This window comes from Mesoplodon bidens (assembly GCF_964165515.1).
Source record: "Mesoplodon bidens genome assembly, chromosome: 9".
NCBI lineage: Eukaryota > Metazoa > Chordata > Mammalia > Artiodactyla > Ziphiidae > Mesoplodon > Mesoplodon bidens.
The window spans coordinates 48,782,126-48,803,024 of record NC_138166.1 but is presented as its reverse complement, the minus strand read 5'-3'; positions in this window follow the sequence as shown (position 1 = coordinate 48,803,024).

Sequence of the window (20,899 nt, the reverse complement as noted above, 5' to 3'; positions counted from 1 at the left end):
CCCCTCAAAATGATACTTGTGGGGCTTCCCTGGTGGCGCAGTGGTTGAGAGTCCGCCTGCTGATGCAGGAGACATGGGTTCGTGCCCCGGTCCGGGAAGATCCCACATGCCGCGAAGCAGCTGGGCCCGTGAGCCATGGCCGCTGAGCCTGTGCATCTGGAGCCTGTGCTCTGCAACGGGAGAGGCCACAACAGTGAGAGGCTCGCGTACCGCAAAAAAAAAAAAAAAAAAAAAAAATGATATTTGTGTACCCAAGTGCTAGTGATGGCCTAGACTACAGGCCTCTTCAGGGGATTCTGTCCCACAAGGATCTCTGAATCCAGGGATGGGAAATGTGGAAATGGACATTGAGCAATCCTCAAGTTCTTTCCTTTACTTTCTTTGTCTTCATACCAGACCTTACTGAACAGGTAAGGGAAAATTAAGGTGAGTGTGGGGTAAAAGGTTTGAAACTGCATATTAAATATGACTTTCTTAACAGTTTTGAGGCCAAAATAATGTATATGGCAGGGTGGGGGGTGGGGAGGTAGACTCCAAGGAGAGTTACATGGACGGTGTAATGGCTATTTTGTCCAGGTCATAAAAAAGGCTTGACAAGGTATTCTCACCACAGAATACTTCTTTAGAAACCAGAATTTTTCTGTCCTTCAGATCTGCTGTTTCTCCTCTAGTCTGCAATTGGACAAATTCCTTCCTAGCTTTCTTTAACAGTGGATAACAGTCAACTCATTTTCTCAGTATTACTCAACTTTGTTGAACTCTCAGGTATTCTGAGAATACTTGTGATTTCTATGTGCTGCCCATATACACATTTTAAAAACTGCACTTGTAATCTTAATTTATACTTTATAAATGATAACCAGTTACATTAAAAGTTTAAAGTAAAATTCCCCTGAAGTCAGTACATGAAGGATTACAGTTTTTCCCTGAGACTGGGAAATGAGGGAATATGAACCTTAAATGGTTAAGCTTAGGACACAATGACTGATAACAAGAGATATAAAAGAGAGAAGAAAAGCTCTCAGGTCAGTTAAGTTGACTGTGTTCTGAATGCATTAACAGTTAAGAAATGTTTATCTAACCAATTCCCTTAGTTCTGATTTCACATTCATCAAGTAAGTTTCAGGTTATAATTTTACATCTCATGTTCAATTATCTACAGAAAGAGAATGGACCGATCACAGACTACGGTTTCCTGACTAGTGTGACAACTGTACTTCTCATTAAAAATTAATAAATTGGCACTAAATTTTGGACATCAACCTTGTAAACGTGGTTTACATGAAACCATCACTGAGAAATGCATCCATTTCTTGAGCTGACTAAAGCTTCAGGGCTTCAAGCCTAGACAAGTCAGGGCCAAATCACTTACTGTGATAAATTCACCAAAATAAAGCCCCCTCACAGGGTTCTGTGAGGTGTCTACAAAGCCAGCTGCTGGCTTGGCCCTGACAACACACCTCTCACAGACTGGGTCTGTCTTCACATTTCTATTCCTTCTGTGCACCAGTGTTAACCATAGCAGCCCACTAACTCCTGGCATCCTAGCCAGCCTTATGGGCAGAAATTTACCACAAACAGCACATATTCTTCACATCTAATTGGGGGAAAATGAACTTTCGTTGCTTTCTCATCCACTTGTGTCAACTGTCAATTATCACTTTCAGCAAGAAAAATGAAATTAAACAAGGGAAAGTCAATAATCACTGCCATCCTTTTGCCACCAAGAACAAGCTAATACATAAAAGATATTTTTAAAAAATATTCCAGACTTACAGACTTTTTTCCAATTTACATGGTTGCTTGTTTACTTTCACCAGTTTTGAGAAGGAAATACAAGGGTTTTTTTTCTCTTTCTTGAACATCTAAGAGCAGACAGATTTGCACATCCATCATCAAGGTAGGATACTGTGAATATATTTTATTCATGTTTACCCATGTTATCTAGAGAGTTGTTTGCTTTTCTGACTATTTCTGGGGAAAAGTGAGAGCTCTACTTTACAGGACTATCACAAACAACCGTAATGTAATTTCATGACAGCCAACAGGAAGAAGCACTTCTCTATGGGTTTCCAGGTGTAAATTTGAATTAAATCAACTGATACTTATTGAGTCCCTAATTGTGTGCTCAGCACAGAGGTATCCCCAAGTTTATAGTCATGAAAATGTTATATTTGAAATAGGTTTTAGGAGACAGAGACAAGTGGGGTCTTCACTTGTTCTCATGTTGCTACCATAAAAAGTTTCATTTTTCTCTGTGAAAAATGAAGTAAGATCTAACCATATTACAGTCAAAGGAGAGTTAAAATTTAACTTAAACACCTTAGCCACAGAAGTCTTAGGTGTAGTGCTATTTGTCATTAATAGTCTTTGAGACTGGTTAATCAAGGGATGGCTGCTGCCATGCACAACGATGGAGTCTTGTGGAAAGAGTATGTATGCTTCTGTCACTAGAAATGACAAGCAATATTATGATATAAACCACCCTATTCCAATTAATCAACAAAGTCTTGGTAAAAAGGGAGAAGAAAAAATGTTACACAATAATAAATGATAACCACAACAAATGTATATGATTTCTTACCTCTTGTATTAGCTCTTTTTAAATATACTCTGTGCTTGTTTTAATAATGTAGGGGATGACATATCCTCTGAATGGATGAGGAGACTGAGGAACCATAAATTCCTCAGTGTCCTGGGGAATGTAACTATGCATTTTTAGGATAGCTTTGGAAAATGAGCGAGAGTGATCTCTGATGTGAAGATACAATTTTGCTAGGTTTAAAGAATAGACTATGCAAACAGTTAGGCTGTTCTGTTTCCCATGAGTGACCAACCATAAAGCCCCTCTGAGAACTACAAGATGCAATGTAGCTGACTAGAAACAATACTGAAAGTCTCACAGACTGAATTTTGGTGGCTTTCATACGTTTTTCTTTGTTTTGTTTGTTTGTTGCTTTCTTTGGTGAAGAATTTTTAATCTCCCTTCATCTCAACTTCTATTTATCCAGCCTTTTTCACAAAGTCTCTCAATCATTCCAGTGTAAACTGAACTAGTTTCTCTAGCCTCTGCAATTTAATACATAGGGGACATTTGTCATTAGCCATTCTACTTCTTAATAGCACTCTAACATCCTTTTAGGAAATGATTTCCCTTCTTTGTGTATTATCACAGTTGGAGAATAACTGTTGGGCCTGTCAGGCTCCCATCTCTAAATCCCGCCTGCGGGTGGGCGTATCAGCCCACTGAACGCTTTCATCCTACACTATGAACAAGTGAGGCAAGAACAAAACAAATGGTTGATAATCATATACAGGGTGTCAACATAACAGCAGAATCCTGACAAGACTGTACTTCCGGCTTCTTTGCTCTTCAGAGCTACCTGAAATCCTCCCCATTCGCAAGCCTGGTCTCCTACCTAGCCTCCAACTGATTGTGAGAGTCCCTGATAGCTTTTGAAACAACTTCAGTTTTTGCTTAGTCAGTGGACTTCTGTTGCTTGCAACCTATATCCCTTATTAACATACATGTCAGTAACTGATTATATATTTTCAATAATTTCTGTACTTCAATTTTGTCTCCCCAACAGGATTTTTATTTACAGAGTTAATATTTACTAAATGCTGAAAAATCTTACAATAATAGAAAACATAAACTAAAGAAGATTTTTTTAAATAAGTTATAAAGAAAAAGACACTATAGCTAAAGTAACTTGCCACAGGTCATATACTTAGCAGTGGAATCACCAACTAGAACAAGGATTACCTGCTCTGCTGTTTATTACTCTTTCCACCAGAACAAGCTTCCTTCTTGTTCATTAAGTGGTTTTTTTTGGAAAACATTAACACTAAACTATGAATCATATTCTCAGATAATAGACAAAGAGAATATAATATGCCCTAAGAGCAGTTATACAGCACTCTAACAAAACAACAGAACTGCGTCCGTCATTTTAGGACATCATCCCACGGAGCTAACGGAACACAAGAAAGAATTCCCAAGAATGTGCCAAAGAAAGTAATTCCCCATAAGAACCCAAGGAAATATACTGCTATAATGATGACTGCAATAACTGATATACTATTCACAAGTCTTCATTTGTCATGAGCTTTATAGAGTTATTTCCATACTGAACAGAAAGTTTTCTCTCAGTTTCTTCCATGAAACAGCTGCAATACTTAATGTTCCAGGATTAACTAAAAGGTATCATGTTGGATTCAGAGTGACTATTTGCATAAGTGTGGGAGATAGAAGCTTAAGGATTATACTGAGAGATGGTGTAATTCATATTAAAGAAGAAGCCAGGAACATTGCTGCTAGAGGGCGGAGCACATGTCCCTTGCAGTCTATGCATTCTTTAACGTGGTTATGGAAGAACTGGCTCTAATGAGAGACAACACACACTGCTCCTGCCAGAGATTTCCATCTCTGGAGTTTATAGCTAAGTCCAAGAGGAAAGGTTTACTCTTCTGGGAGTTAAATCATAAATATCAAAGAGCAGAACTTTTAGCTGCCATGCTTTCATAATTTTCCACACATTTTCTATTTGCTAGCAAATTAATAGTTTGTTCTTTCTTTGGGCATGATTAATATGAATTATTTACAACAACACTTGGACCCATCATTTCAGTCTTAGAGCAAACAGATATATCATCTAGAATCTAGATGTCAGTTATAACTACTTAAGTATGTGCACCCCTGTGATGGGTAAGAATTTAATCTTCAGGAATGCAGAGTTGCGTGAGATGAAAAATCAAATAGCATAAATGAATTTTGTATAACTAGCTTGATATAGGAGTAGCATTGTGGTCATAAGAGAACAAATGTAAGATATCTTAATAGTTTTTTACCTCTGAGACCAGAAGTATTTAGAATTATATGATATGTGTGACCCATTAAATAAAATTATATTAACAAATTCAGAGTCTTCTACAAAGAGGGTAGGGCCAAGAAACTGTTTGAAAATTTTTTGAGGAAAGCAAAATTGCTATCAAAATATTTTACCATGGCCTACAAGGCCTTCTGTTACTTGGCTTTCTGCCCGTTCTACCAGAAGTATCTTCTATCACTGCCTGTCTAACTAACTAAACTCCAGCCATACTGACCATTTTTCTTGATCTTACCTTGGGTCATTTTACACTTTTGCCCCAGAGTTTGGAATGAGTGGCTCTCTCTCATCATGGAAATTCTCAACCCAAAGAGGCTTCCTAGACCACCACAGCTAAAGTAGCCTCCTACCCACTCCCATCTTCATAATTACTTTTTACTTATTACTCTATTCTCTTCACAGCACTAATACCAAATAAAATTATCCCACTTATTTGTAATCAGTTTATTTATAGTTTGAAATCTATGGAGGAATGAGCATGAAACAGTTTTATTTTTTTCCAATCACTGGCTTCAACCTTGCACAGTTCAATTTTCCTTTCCTGCCTCTTAACAATAACTCAGGCAGCTCTCAAAGATGTTCGGTCACTTTCAGTTATTAAAAATTAGTCTAGTTCATTTTTAAACCTCAGTCTCATTCTCTTTCTCAGCATGTTCCTTCTCAATTCCTCTCCATTCCTACCAATATTAGGGCTTCTGGAATTGGGGATGAAAAGGGAAAAAATAGGAAAAATAGCCAAGACCTTATATAACCAGGTGCCTGTCAATGGTTCTCTCTTGGTCACTGAGCCTTCTCTGGGTAAGACCCCCCGGCCTTTCATGTTCTGCTTGCAGCAAGCCTCCAACTGCTGACTCTTCAGAAAACCCAGAGAGATCCTTCACTTAGACAGTGTCACCCTGGCTCATGTCTTCCAACCTTCCCACAGCAGCTGCCCTAGTGGTACACCACAAAGCTCTTAGTGTCAAAACCTACTCACCAGGTGAGGCAAGAGAAGGTCAGCTCGAGTCCATCTACAGTTTATAGTGTCTACTTGAACTGCAGAACTCTCATATCCTTGCCATGCAAAGTTTCAAGGACTGGCCACTTCCTCTCTCTGTTCTGTCATTTGTTTCCAGGTTTTTTTCCCCTCTATGTTAAAATGGCATAGAGGCTGATCAGCAAGTACATGCATAAGCCGATGATCCAATAGAAAATAAGATGCAGTCTCACTTTCTTGCAGATACCCCCAACCTCTATGGGTGGCTTTCTTGCAGCTTCTCTCACTTAGCTTTTGGAGTTAACAAACACTCACTTGACTTTTAGGAGACACCTCCTCAACTCCACCAAGCAGAAGAGGAGAAAATGCCAAGCACTCTCACTTTAGAGAGCTGCTTCGCTCTTTCTCTCTCCATCCCTCTCTACTCCCCTCTAAGAGAGACTGAATGGAAATGAAGAAAGGGGAGCTGGCCAAGCCTCCATGGGATGTTTGTCCCCAATTCTTTGCTGTTGTCTTTAGAAGCTGAAGCACTCAACACATCTTTTAACCTCAGATTTAGCTCCTAAGTCATCAATATACGAGTAACAAAAAAGGTCTCTTTTACTTAGCATCCTGTACTAAACTTTATTTTACTTATGTGTGTTTATTTTTTAGTACCTCCCATGAGAGCAAAACTCTAAACAGGGCAAAGATGCCTTAATTCACTACCATATCCCCAGCCTCCAGTATATGACTTGATACATATGAGGCACTGAATAATATTGATTGATTGATGGTATAAATGCAAAAATAATGAAGTTTAAGGAAAGTTGTGGTTTGGGGGTTTTACTACTTCCCAGTGCTCAAAACAAGAAAAGGAGATCCTAGATCTACAAGAGTGACCAGACTAACTACTGTAACAAGCTAGTGATCAAACTGCAGTGAGAATCAGGGTTCCCCCCAACTTTTCCTTTTTTTCTCTCTTTCTTTCTTCCCTTCCTCCTCCATTACTGTCCTTGCTCGCTCCTTCCCTTCCTTCCTTCCTTAAACACGGAACAAAAATATGTAGTACCTCATATTCATACATAGGGTAAACAGAAAAGATATATTTATTTAAGGTGAAATTTTGAAATGTTGGGAAACCAGAACAGCAAGTTGACTCGTTTAGAGCAGATCTTGGATATAAAACTGAGTTTCAAAGGACCTTAAGCTAAGCAAACAGTAATATAGCTATAAACAAAGAACCTAGTGTTCTTCATATTTTAAATATGAAAAAGATTCCTGGTCATATAATTGCCTTTTCCCACAAACCTTTTCCCACTTCTTTTTCCTTAGTCAGAATATTCGCGTATCAAATTCACACTGGGGAAAAAGAAAAGTACTGAGCAATGTCTCCCATGGTTCCCTTTAGGACTTTCCTAAATTCCCTCTTGAAGCTTTTCTGTAGGTCCACAAATGATTCCTGATCAAGTGCACCAAAAAAGGCAATATACTCTAATCCCAAAAGAGAAAACCAAAGGACTTACCCAGGAGCTTTCACACAAAGTAAGCATACCATTTTCAGTTAGGTTGCATGATTATTTGATGTGACCTTAAAAGGGGGGTCTAATGATAATGCAGTGTATGGCAACCCTCCCCCTCACCACAAAAAGACCCATTTTTACCATCACAAAGCTTGAGTTTCTAAAATGATCCATTCTTAAAATATTTCCTCACTTTTCCCTTCATTGCCCCCAACACTCTGCAGGTTATTATCCTGGCCCACATGGAGTAACCACTAAACACTATGGCAAACACCACACGTGTAATCAATGACCTTTGACCTCTCCTTCCCACTCACGACATCTGAACAACTAACAGTTGCACAGTTTTTAAGCCTAAAGCAGTCCTCAAATCTGCCCTGCCTCTTTCCCACTATTAAGCCAGTCAAGTGCACTGTAGAGAAAAAATTATGCTTCAGTGTAAAAGAATATGTATTATTTAGATCACACCTTTCCAAGTATCTGATTCTACTCTTTCATTAGTCTTGAGTTACTTTACAGCTCTGTAAGTTGTAACTGATAACAATGCACAATAATTATTGTCTATAAATGTGTAAGTTCTGCTTGGTAGAGAGTCAATTAACTTTTCTTCCTTCCCACCCACCACCCCTGAGGCCAGTATTACTTCGATTTTCACATTTATTTCAATATTCCTGATTTGCAAATATCTTTTTTTTAATTTTCCCTTGAACTTGCAATACCTCACCAGTTTCCTCATTAATGAGTTAAATTAAATCTTTAACATCTATTCATTTTCATATTCGTATTAAGTTGTAATGTTACCTTTTTAAAAAGAAGTATAGTGGGCTTCCCTGGTGGTGCAGTGGTTAAGAATCTGCCTGCCAATGCAGGGGACACAGGTTCAAGCCCTGATCCAGGAAGATCCCACATGCCATGGAGCAACTAAGCCCATGTGCCACAACTACTGAAGCCCGCGCGTCTAGAGCCTGTGCTCTGCAAAAAGAGAAGCCACTGCAATGAGAATCCTGTGTACCACAACAAAGAGTAGCCCGTGCTCGCCCCAAAGAGAGAAAGCCTGCACGCAGCAAGGAAGACCCAATGCAGCCAAAAATAAATAAAAAATTTAACATCTTTATTGGAGTATAATTGCTTTACAATGGTGTTAGTTTCTGCTTTATAACAAAGTGAATCAGCTATATGTATACATATATCCCCATATCTCCTCCCTCTTGCATGTCCGTCCCACCCTCCCTATCCCACCCCTCTAGGTGGTCACAAAGCACTGAGCTGATCTCCCTGTGCTTCGTGGCTGCTTCCCACTAGCTATCTATTTTACATTTGGTAGTGTATATATGTCCATGCCACTCTCTCACTTCGTCCCAGCTTCCCCTTCCCCTTCCCCATGTCCTCAAGTCCATTCTCTACGTCTGCGTCTTTATTCCTGTCCTGCCCTTAGGTTCTTCAGAACCAATTTTTTTTTTTAGATTCCATATATATGTGTTAGCATACGGTATTTATTTTTCTCTTTTTGACTTACTTCACTCTGTAAGACAGTCTCTATGTCCATCCATCTCAATACAAATAACTCAATTTCGTTTCCTTTTATGGCTGAGTAATATTCCATTGTATATATGTGCCACATCTTCTTTATCCATTCATCTGTCAATGGACACTTAGGTTGCTTCCATGACCTGGCTATTGTAAACAGTGCTGCAATGAACATTGTGGTACATGACTCTTTTTGAATTATGGTTTTCTAAGGGTATATGCCCAGGAGTGGGATTACTGCATCATATGGTAGTTCAATTTTTAGTTTTTTAAGGAAGGTCCATACTGTTCTCTATAGTGGCTGTATCAATTTACATGCCCACCAACTGTGCAAGAGGGTTCCCTTTTCTCCACACCCTCTCCAGCATTTACTGTTTGTAGATTTTTTGATCATGGCCATTCTGACTGGTGTGAGATGATACCTCATTGTGCTTTTGATTTGCATTTCTCTAATGATTAGTGATGTTGAGCATCCTTTCATGTGTTTGTTGGCAATCTGTATATCTTCATTGGAGAAATATCTATCTAGGTCTTCTGCCCATTTTTCAATTGGGTTGTTTGTTTTTTGATATTGAGCTGCATGAGCTCCTTGTATATTTTAGAGATTAATCCTTTGTCAGTTGCTTTGTTACCAAATATTTTCACCCATTATGAGGGCTGTCTTTTCATCTTGGTTATGGTTTCTTTGCTGTGCAAAAGCTTTTAAGTTTCATTAGGTCCCATTTGTTTATTTTTGTTTTTATTTCCATTCCTCTAGGAAGTGGGTCAAAAAGGATCTTGCTGCGATTTATGTCATAGAGTGTTCTGCCTATGTTTTCCTCTAAGAGTTTTACAGTGCCTGGCCTTACATTTAGGTCTTTAATCTATTTTGAGTTTATTTTTGTGTATGGTGTTAGGGAGTGTTCTAATCTCATTCTTTTACATGTAGCTGTCCAATTTTCCCAGCACCAAAAGAAGAAGAGGGAAAAAAGAGGCTGTCTTTTCTCCGTTGTATAGACTTACCTCCTTTATCACAGATAAGGTGACCATATGTCCGTGGGTTTATCTCTGGGCTTTCTATCCTCTTCCACTGAGTTATATTTCTATTTCTGTGTCAGTACCATACTGTCTTGGTAACTGTAGTTTTATAGTACAGTCTGAGGTCAGGGAGCCTGATTCCTCCAGCTCTGTTTTTCTTTCTCAAGATTGCTTTCGGTATTTGGGGTCTTTTGTGTTTCCATAGAAACTGTGAAATTTTTTGTTCCAGTTATGTGAAAAATGCCATTGGTAATTTGATAGAGATGGCATTGAATCTGTAGGTTGCTTTAGGTAGTAGAGTCATTTTCACAATATTGATTCTTCAATTCCAAGAACATGGTATATCTCTCCATCTGTTTGTATCATCTTTAATTTCCTTCCTCAGTGTCTTATAGTTTTCTGCGTATAGGTCTTTTGTCCCCTTAGATAGGTTTATTCCTAGGTATTTTATTCTTTTTGTTGCAATGGTAAATGGGAGTGTTTACTTAATTTCTCTTTCAGATTTTTCATCATTAGTGTATAGGAATGCAAGAGATTTCTGTACATTAATTTTGTATCCTTTTTTAAAAAATTTATTTATTTATTTATTTATGGCTGTGTTGGGTCTTCGTTTCTGTGTGAGGGCTTTCTCCAGTTGTGGCAAGCGGGGGCCACTCTTCAACGCGGTGCACAGGCCTCTCACTACTGAGGCCTCTCTTGTTGCGGAGCACAGGCTCCAGACGCTCAGGCTCAGTAGTTGTGGCTCACGGGCCTAGTTGCTCTGCAGCATGTTGGATCTTCCCAGACCAGGGCTCAAACCCGTGTCCCCTGCATTGGCAGGCAGACTCTCAACCACTGCGCCACTAGGGAAGCCCATCAACTATAATCTCTTCAAATATTTTCTCAGTCCCTTTCTCTTTCTCTTCTTCTTCTGGGGCCCCTGTAATTCAAATGTTGGTGTGTTTAATGTTGTCCCAGAGGTCTCTGAGACTGTCCTCAATTCTTTTCATTCTTTTTTCTTTATTCTGTTCTGTGGTAGTTTTTTCCACTATTTTATCTTCCAGGTCACTTATCCGTTCTTCTACCTCAGTTATTCTGCTAGTGATTCCTTCTAGAGAATTTTAATTTTCATTTATTGTGTTGTTCATCATTGTTTGTTTGCTCTTTAGTTCTTCTAGGTCCTTGTTAAATGCTTCTTGTATTTTCTCCATCCTATTTCCAAGATTTTGGATCAACTTTACTATCAATACTCTGAATTCTTTTTCAGGTAGACTGCCTATTTCCTCTTCATTTGTTGGGTCTGGTGGGTTTTTACTTTGCTCCTTCATCTGCTGCGTATTTCTCTGTCTTCTCATTTTGCTTAACTTACTGTGTTTGAGGTCTCCTTTTCACAGGCTGCAGGTTCATAGTTTCCGTTATTTTTGGTGTCTGCCCCCAGTGGGTAAGGTTGGTTCAGTGGGTTGTATAGGCTTCCTGGTGGAGGGGACTAGTGCCTGTGTTCTGGTGGATGAGGCTAGATCTTGTCTTTCTGGTGGGCAGTACTGTGTCTGGTGGTGTGTTTTTTATGTTTTTTTTGTGTGTGTGTGGTATGCGGGCCTCTCCCGTTGTGGAGCACAGGCTCCGGACGGACAGGCTCAGCGGCCATGGCTCATGGGCCCAGCCGCTCCGTGGCATGTGGGATCTTCCCGGACCTGGGCACGAACCTATGTCCCCTGCATCGGCAGGCAGACTCTCAACCACTGCACCACCAGGGAAGCCCTGGTGGTGGGTTTTGGGGTGTCTGTGAACTTATTATGATTTTAGGTAGCCTCTCTGCTAATGGGTGGGTTGTGTTCCTGTCTTGCTAGTTGTTTGGCATGGTGTGTCCAGCAGTAGAGCTTGCTGGTTGTTGAGTGGAGCTGGGTCTTAGCATTGAGACAGAGATCTCTGGGAGATCTCTTGCCGATTGATATTAGGTGGGGCTGGGAAGTGTCTGGTGGTCCAATGTCCTTAACTTGGCTCTCCCACCTCAGAGGCTCAAGCCTGACACCCAGCCAGAGCACCAACACTCTGTCAGCTACACGGCTCAGAAGAAAAGGGAGGAAAAAAAGAAAGCAAGAATAAAATAAAATAAAGTTATTAAAATAAAAAGTATATATATCATAAAATTTTTTTTAATTATCGTTATAAAAAAAAGAGTGCAACCAAACCAATAAACAAATCCACCAATGATAACAAGTGCTAAAAACTATACTAAGATAAACATAAAAATCAGAAACTAGTCAGTCGCATACAGCAAACCCCATGTCTACAGTTGCTCCCAGAGTCCACCCCCTCAATTTTGGGATGATTCATTGTCTATTCAGGTATTCCACAGATGCAGGTACATCAAGTTGACTGTGGGGATTTAATTCACTGCTCCTGAGGCTGCATGGAGCAATTTCTCTTTCTCTTCTTTGTTTGCACAGCTCCTGGGGTTCAGCTTTGGATTTGGCCCTGCCTCTGCATGTAGGTCGCCCTCTGGTGTCTGTTCTTTGCCCAGACAAGATGGGGTTGAAGAAGCAGCTGATTGGGGGCTGTAGCTCACTCAGGCCTGGGGTAGGGAGGGGTACAGAATGTGGGGCGAGCCCGCAGCAGCAGAGGCCAGCATGACATTGCAACAGCCTAAGGCATTCCGTGTGTTTTCCCAGGGAACTTGTCCCAGGATCCCTGGACCCTGGCAGTGGCAGGCTGCACAGGCTCCCGGGAGGGGAGGTGTGGATAGTGACCTGTGTTTGCACACAGGATTCTTGGTGGCTGCAGCAGCAGCCTTAGTGGTTCATGCCCATCTCTGGGGTCCACGCTGACAGTCGCGGCTCATGCCCATCTCTGAAGCTCATTTAGGCGGTGCTCTAAATCTCCTCCCCTTGCTCACCCCGAAACAATGGTCTCTTGACTCTTAAGCAGTTCCAAACTTTTTCCCAGACTCCCTCCCGGGTAACTGTGGTGCACTGGCCCCCTTCAGGCTGTGTTCACACAGCCAATCCCAGTCCTCTCCCTGGGATCTGACCTCCGAAGCCCGAGCCTCAGCTCCCAGCCCCCAGCCACCTTGGCAGGTGAGCAGACAAGCCTCTTGGGCTGGTGAGTGCTGGTCGGCACTGATCCTCTGTGAGGGAATCTCTCCGCTTTGCCCTCTGCACCCATTGCTGCACTCTCCTCCGTGGCTCTGAAGCTTCCCCCCTGCCCACCTCCCGCTTCCACCAGTGAAGGGGCTTCTAGTGTGTGGAAACCTTTCCTCCTTCACAGCTCCCTCCCACTGGTGCAGGTCCCGTCCCTATTCTTTTGTCTCTGTGTTTTCTTTTTTCTTTTGCCCTACCCAGGTACGTGGGCAGTTTCTTGCCTTTTGGGAAGTCTGAGGTCTTCTGCCAGTGTTCAGGAGGTGTTCTGTATGAGTTGTTCCACATGTAGATGTATTTTCGATGTATTTGTGGGAGGAAGGTGATCCCCACGTCTTACTCCTCCTCCATCTTGAAGGTCCTCCCCACAATGGCACTTTTTAACATTCAAGGTCATCAGTTAATATGGCCCGCTTGGCCATCCTACTCCCCACTCTTTGATACCAAAACAGCCTAAATCATTGTTCTCTGAGTAAACCATAGAAGCTTTTGTTTCTTTTTTCTGGTTCTTCGCCAAGTCTATTCATCTATTCATGTCTTGTCTAACTCCACAGCTGGACCTATGGACCAGTGGATACACTGGACCACTGGGACAGTCTTGATTTCATAGTCAGGAAGGCATCTTGTGTATATTTATGCACAATCAAAATTTTTTCCTCATTGGTGACAGGACTATTTGGGAATCTGGTTTTATGATCTAATCATTAGGTGATCTCTGCCAGAATATAATGGGGATCAGTTAGGTGAGAGATGATAAAGAATCTGGTTTGTTAGCCTTTGTTTGTTTGACTATATGTAAACACAACTCAGTCAAGAAAACACTTTATGCTCACTGAAAGTAGAACATCACTTGAGATCTGCTTTAGTGAGTGTTTATGGTTCTGCATTTAATGTTAATCTATGATTGAGGTTGTAGAACTAAAGCTGCAAGCTCTTAGCAAGTCTGTTTATCTGTAATTGAGAAAAATATTTACCTCTCATTGTGTTTGATGTTTTCCTATCCTAGGATATATAAATTAATTAAATTATAAAGTCTCTCAAATCCGGGACTTCCCTGGTGCTCCAGTGGCAAAGAATCTGCCTTCCAATGCAGGGGACGCGGGTTTGGTCCCTGTTCTGGGAACTAAGATCCCATGTGCTACGGGGCAACTAAGCCCACGCGCCACAACTAAGGCGCTCATAGGCCTCAACGACAGAGCCCGCGTGCTGCAAACTACAGACCCCTCGCACTCTGGAGCCTGTGTGCCACAATTAGAGAGGGAAAACCCACACACCACAACTAGAGAGAAGCCCCTGTGCTGCAATGAAGAGCCCATGCACCACAACAAAAGATCCCGCATGCCTCAATGAAGATCCCACGTGCTGCAGCTAAGACCTGACGCAGCCAAAATAAATAAATAAATAAATAAATAAAATAAAATGGTTTCTCAAATCCAAATAGCTCCATTCTAACTGATTCATAAAGAAAAATAAGCACTTATATAACTCTAATATTCCCAAATTTCTCAAGAAATAAAGAAATCAAACATAAGCTCAGGATCAGAAGCAGGTCTGTATGAAACATAAGTTCATGTAATAAAGTTTAATCTTTTACAAACTAGGCTGGCTTAATAACTTTTGGTGTGAAGACAGCAATGATTGTTCCCTGGTTTTATCAATATGCTCTTATTAGTTTACTATTGCTGCATAACAATAATTGCACAAACTTCTCAGCTTAAAGCAATACACATTTATTAACTCAGAGTTTCTGTTGATCAATCAAAGCTACTTTTATTAGGCCTACTGCAGTTAAGGGAGAACACTACCTTGAGAGATTCTAGTAATGTCTCAAATGGGGAGATTGGGGAAGGGCTTGGGGATCTGGGCTTAAGTGGCTGAAGGTAGGTTTGTCAAGATAAGAAAACTAATTGTGATGGGGGACAGTCCTTGACATAATAGTTGAGGATTGAGGGACAAAGAAAAGTCAGCTTCTTGACATGAGTATTGATAAGTAAATTTTTTAATAAGCTACCTATTTGGTCAAGTGAAAAATCTATCATCCTGATGGAGATAGAGCTGTTTGGCCAGAAGGACAAACTATATGGATAAGAAGCAACTAGTGAAATTGTTGATTGGCTACAGCTTTATATTCCTGGGCAAGAATTTCCTGGAACAAATATTAAGTCAAATTCATACAGGGGATCTCAGTTCTCAGTCCCAATAATTAAGCTATGTGAATACAAATGGTCTAAATAAATTCTTAAATTATAATTCTGATAAATGATTTTCTAAGTTGTTATATGTCAACTTAACCAAGATCCTTATTTAACTTTAAAACCTTGGACTACTCTTTTTTTAAAATTAATTTTTATTGGAGTATAGTTGCTTTACAATGTTGTGTTAGTTTCTGCTGTACAGCAAAGTGAATCAGCTATACGTATACATATATCCCCTCTTTTTTAGATTTCTTTCCCATCAGGGTCACCACAGAGCATTGAGTAGAGTTCCCTATGCTATACAGTAGTTTCTCATTAGTTATCTATTTTATACATAGTAGTGTATATATGTCAATCCCAATCTCCCAATTATTACCACCATCCCCTTCCCCCTTGGTATCCATACATTTGTTCTCTATGTCTGTGTCTCTATTTCTGCTTTGTAAATAAGTTCATCTGTATGATTTTTCTAGATTCCACATATAAGCAATATTATATTTTTCTCTTTCTTTTATTAAATTAATATTTATTGGAGTATAGTTGCTTCACAATGTTGTGTTAGCTTCTACTGCACAGCAAAATGAATCAGCCATACATATACATATATCCCCTCCCTTTTGATTTCCCTCCCATTTAGGTCACCACAGTGCATTAAGTAGAGTTCCCTGTGCTATACAGTATGTTCCCATCAGTTGTCTATTTTATACATAGTATCAATAGTGTATATGTGTCAGTCCCAATCTGCCAATTCCTCACATTCCAGCCCTTTCCCACTTGGTATCCATATATTTGTTCTCTACATCTGTGTCTCTATTTCTGCTTTGCAAATAAGGTCATCTATACCATTTTTCTAGATTCCACGTGTATGCGTTAATGTATGGTATTTGTTTTTCTCTTTCTGACTTACTTCACTGTGTATGATAGTCTCTAGATCCATCCACATCTCTACAAATGACCCAATTTCATTCCTTTTATGGCTGAGTAATATTCCACTGTATATATATATATATATATATATATATATATATATATATATATATATATATATATATATATATATATACCACATCTTTATCCATTCCTCTGTTGATGGACATTTAGGCTGCTGCCATTGTAAATAGTGCTGCTATGAACATTGGGCTGCATGTGTCTTTTTCAATTACGGTTTTCTCAGGGTATATGCCCAGAAATGGGATTGCTGGGTCATATGGTATTCTATTTTTAGTTTTTTAAAGAACCTCCATACTGTTTTCCATAGTGGCTGTATCAATTTACATTCCCACCAACAGCGTATGAGGGTTCCCTTTACTCCACACTCTCCAGCACTTTTTTTTTTTTTTTTGCGGTACATGGGCCTCTCACTGTTGTGGCCTCTCCTACTGTGGAGCACAGCCTCCGGACGCGCAGGCTCAGCGGCCATGGCTCACGGGCCCAGCCACTCCGCGGCATGTGGGATCTTCCCAGATCAGGGCACGAACCCATGTCCCCTGCATCGGCAGGCAGACTCTCAACCACTGTGCCACCCGGGAAGCCCTCCAGCATTTATTGTTTGTAGATTTTTTGATAATAGTCATTCTGACTGGTGTGAGGTTATACCTCACTGTAGTTTTGATTTGCATTTCTCTAATAATTAGCAATGTTGAGTATCTTTTCATGTGTTTGTTGGCCATCTGTATATCTTCTTTGGAGAAATGTCTATTTAGTTCTTCGACCCATATTTTGATTGGGTTGTTTGTTTTTTTGATATTGAGCTGCATGAACTGTTTGTATATTTTGGAGATTAATCCCTTGTCAGTTGCTTCATTTGCAAATATTTTCTCCCATTCTGAGGGTTGTCTCCTCATCTTGTTTATGGTTTCCTTTGCTGTGCAAAAGCTTTTAAGTTTCATTAGGTCCCATTTGTTGATTTTGTTTTTATTTCCATTTCTCTAGGAGGTGGGTCAAAAAGGATCTTGCTGTGATTTATGTCATAGAGTGTTCTGCCTATGTTTTCCTCTAAGAGTTTAATAGTGTCTGGCCTTACATTTAGGTCTTAATGCATTTTGAGTTTATTTTTGTATACAGTGTTAGGAAGTGTTCTAATTTCATTCTTTTATATGTAGCTGTCCAGTTTTCCCAGCACCACTTATTGAAGAGGCTGTCTTTTCTCCATTGTATATTTTTGCCTCCTTTATCAAAGATAAGGTGACCATATGTGTGTGGGTTTATCTCTGGGCTTTGTATCCTGTTCCATTGATCTATATTTCTGTCTTTCTGCCAGTACCATACTGTCTTGTTGACTGTAGCTTTGTAGTATAGTCTGAGGTCAGGGAGCCTGATTCCTCCAGCTCTATTTTTCTTTTTCAAGATTGCTTTGGATAATCAGGGTCTTTTGTGTTTCCATACAAATTGTAAAATGTTTTGTTCTAATTCTGTGAAAAATGCCATTGGTAATTTGATAGGGATTGCACTGGATCTGTAGATTGCTTTGGGGAGTGTAGTTATTTTCTCAACGTTGATTCTTCCAATCCAAGAACATGGTATATCTCTCCATCTGTTTGTGTCATCTTTGATTTCTTTCACCAGGATCTGATAGTTCTGAGTACAGGTCTTTTGCCTCCTTAGGTAGGTTTATTCCTAGGTATTTTATTCTTTTTGTTGCAATGGTAAATGGGATTGTTTCTTTAATTTCTCTTTCTGATTTTTCATTGTTAGTGTATAGGAATGGAAGAGATTTGTGTGTATGAATTTTGTATCTGGCAACTTTACCAAACTCATTGGTTAGCTCTAGTAGTAAAACCTTGGACTATTCTTAAATCTAGTTATTTAATGCAGAACCTTGGACACCTAGATGATTTCTAAGTGAAATATAAATCTGAAATGTGGTCACCCAACATATTTTATATATATGTGTGTGTGTGCGTGTGGGTGTTTCTTATCGTGGATATATTTATTGGTCATGATAATGATTGTATTCATTTTGCTAACTTAAAAAGGTGAAAAATGGATGCATGTGACCATAGAGGGTTTTATGTGTGTATTTATGAGTTTTGTTGATTTACTGTGTATGACAGATTCTTCTACACTTCTTTCTAGTTTTCTCTATGAAATAGAAGTTAATTAATTTGACTGAAAGTTATTAATCATACTGGTAATGAAAGACTGCTAAAGCAATAGTAGCAGAAAAGTACAATGGTGAATGCAAGATAGTGGAATGTATTTTTGTTTTCAAGGAAAGGAGAGTAGTCTTTTCTTAAAGATTCTGGTTCTTCCTGAATGTGAAAAAGGATTGTGTAAGACAAATCTTGAATAAATATAGAAAATTATAGATTGGCAGGAAAAATTGTATTTGCCTCAAACTATAAATAATAAGCCTGAAAAGAAGCAATGAGGTGGATTCAAATTTTGACAAAGTTCACTCCATTTTGATAGGTTTATTTATAAGATAATTTAAAAAGTAGGGCAGGGAGCTCATGAATCCTTTACTGCTAAATGTGATATTAATGCAAATCTAGAATTTGGTTTTCTATATGTTAAAATGACAGTTTATCTTGAACTCTTTTGTCTTCTGTTAACAAGGGGTAGTAAATAGTTATTCTTTTACATTCTGTGTGACCTGTCTGCATGTTGGAAATTCCATATCCTAACAAAACTGTTTTCTGTGTTTTGTGACAACTTTGTCGAGCACTTTATTACTAAGCAACAAAAACATAAAGTTCCTCATTTCTGAAAAAGCTAAAATCCCTTTCAATTTTGTTACCTTCTTCTTCTTTAGAATACTGTATTGTCACTTTGATTAACAGGTAGCCAATTTACTGTTTCTCAGGCACACCTGATCCTGTCTTAATAAATGATCTAAAGCACTCTAACTCTCTTGATTTTGCTTTTCCACCATCATATCTTACATTCAGAAAAATAAAATTTTCAGGATTTTCTTTACACATAAAACTTCTTTGAAATTCCCCTAAGGCCCCTGGAAATTCATGAAGATTTGTTCTTTGGCCTTATAAAAGAGGTGATGCCCCAAATAACTGTTTTCTTGACATGTGTCATATTTCTAGATTAGCTCAACTCTAGTGTAAGCACTGATCAAAAGAGTGGTCAAATTAAAGGGTAAATTTTATAGATAAAATATTATTTACATATACGTTTTGGAGATTGTACACATTATAAAATGAATTGGAAGGCCCTGGAGATTTGTCAGTGCTCTCATTGTCCATAATATGTTCTTACTCCCAGGAAAAACACTGATCAAATTCTTGCAAAAAATTATGTACTGCATTCAATAGAGAACTTTACTGTCTTCTGCTTTGACATTGTTAGTTACCACAATATATTAATCATTTAGTTCTTGTCAAAAGGCTCACAGGTTAAAATTTTAATCTTCTACAAAGGAAAATCTCAGAATTTCATGGAAGGGACCATACCATGTACTCTTAATTGTTGATAGTTCAGTGAATAGGCTCATGAATAACAACTCTGGAGCATAAAGATAACATTGCTTGCACAATTGTCAGATATATTTGGGAATGACTTGGGATTTTCAGGACTCTTCTTAGTTCAGAAGGAGATGACTTTGTGAAAGAAGGCTGATGACCCAAGATTCAGTAGAACAAGAAATAAATACATAAAACTGAATGGGGACTTCCCTGGTGGTGCAGTGGTTAAGAATCCGCCTGCCAATGCAGGGGACACCAGTTCGAGCCCTGGTCCGGGAAGATCCCGCATGCAGCTAAGCCCGTGTGCCACAACTACTGAGTCTGCACTCCAGAGCCTGCAAGCCACAACTACTGAAGCCTGCGTGCCTAGAGCCCATGCTCTGCAACAAGAGAAGCCACCACAATGAGAAGCCCATTGCGCACCGCAACGAAGAGTAGCCCCCACTCGCCACGACTAGAAAAAGCCCGTGCACAGCCAAAAGTAAATAAATAAATAAATAACAATAAATTGATAAGGAAAATTTAATTATAGTTATTTGGTTTGGAATACTGATGGCATTTATTTGTGAACTGTCTATTTTCTGATGCTTGATGAAGAAGTCCTCTACTTGGTAATTTATCTCTAACTCTCAACATCAAATGTAACTCTCAACAACAAATGAAACATTTAAAAAAATGGCTCCCTGGTGGCACAGTGGTTGAGAGTCCACCTGCCAATGCAGGGGACACGGGTTTGTGCCCCGGTCCGGGAAGATCCCACGTGCTGTGGAGCGGCTGGGCCCGTGAGCCATGGCCACTGGGCCTGCGTGTCCGGAGCCTGTGCTCTGCAACGGGAGAGGCCACAACAGTGAGAGGCCCGCGTACCGCTAAAAAAAAAAAAAAAAAAAAGGCTCCTAACTCTCAGTGTCTCCTTCAGAATTTAGAACCAAATATCTTTAAGGAGTCTCCAAAGTTACTTGCATAGGGTTAAAAAGAAGCTGTCTTCCTTTCACCAGGTATCGAATTCTTATTTAAAAAATTGTGTGTTGCACCCCAACAGAGAAGATTTTGACATCGTCATAAAAGGTTACACCTGGGAGTCATATTTGAAAATAAATGACATTTAATCAGATAAGGAAATACCATCATTAACAAGCAACTGTTGTATTTTATATGTGAAAACAATGCCTACAAATCCCACCTAAAAAACTAGCCTGGTACCTGTTTTATGGTTAAAGCCTCACAGGTCAAAAGCAACATCACTTACTGGCTGGCCAGGAACC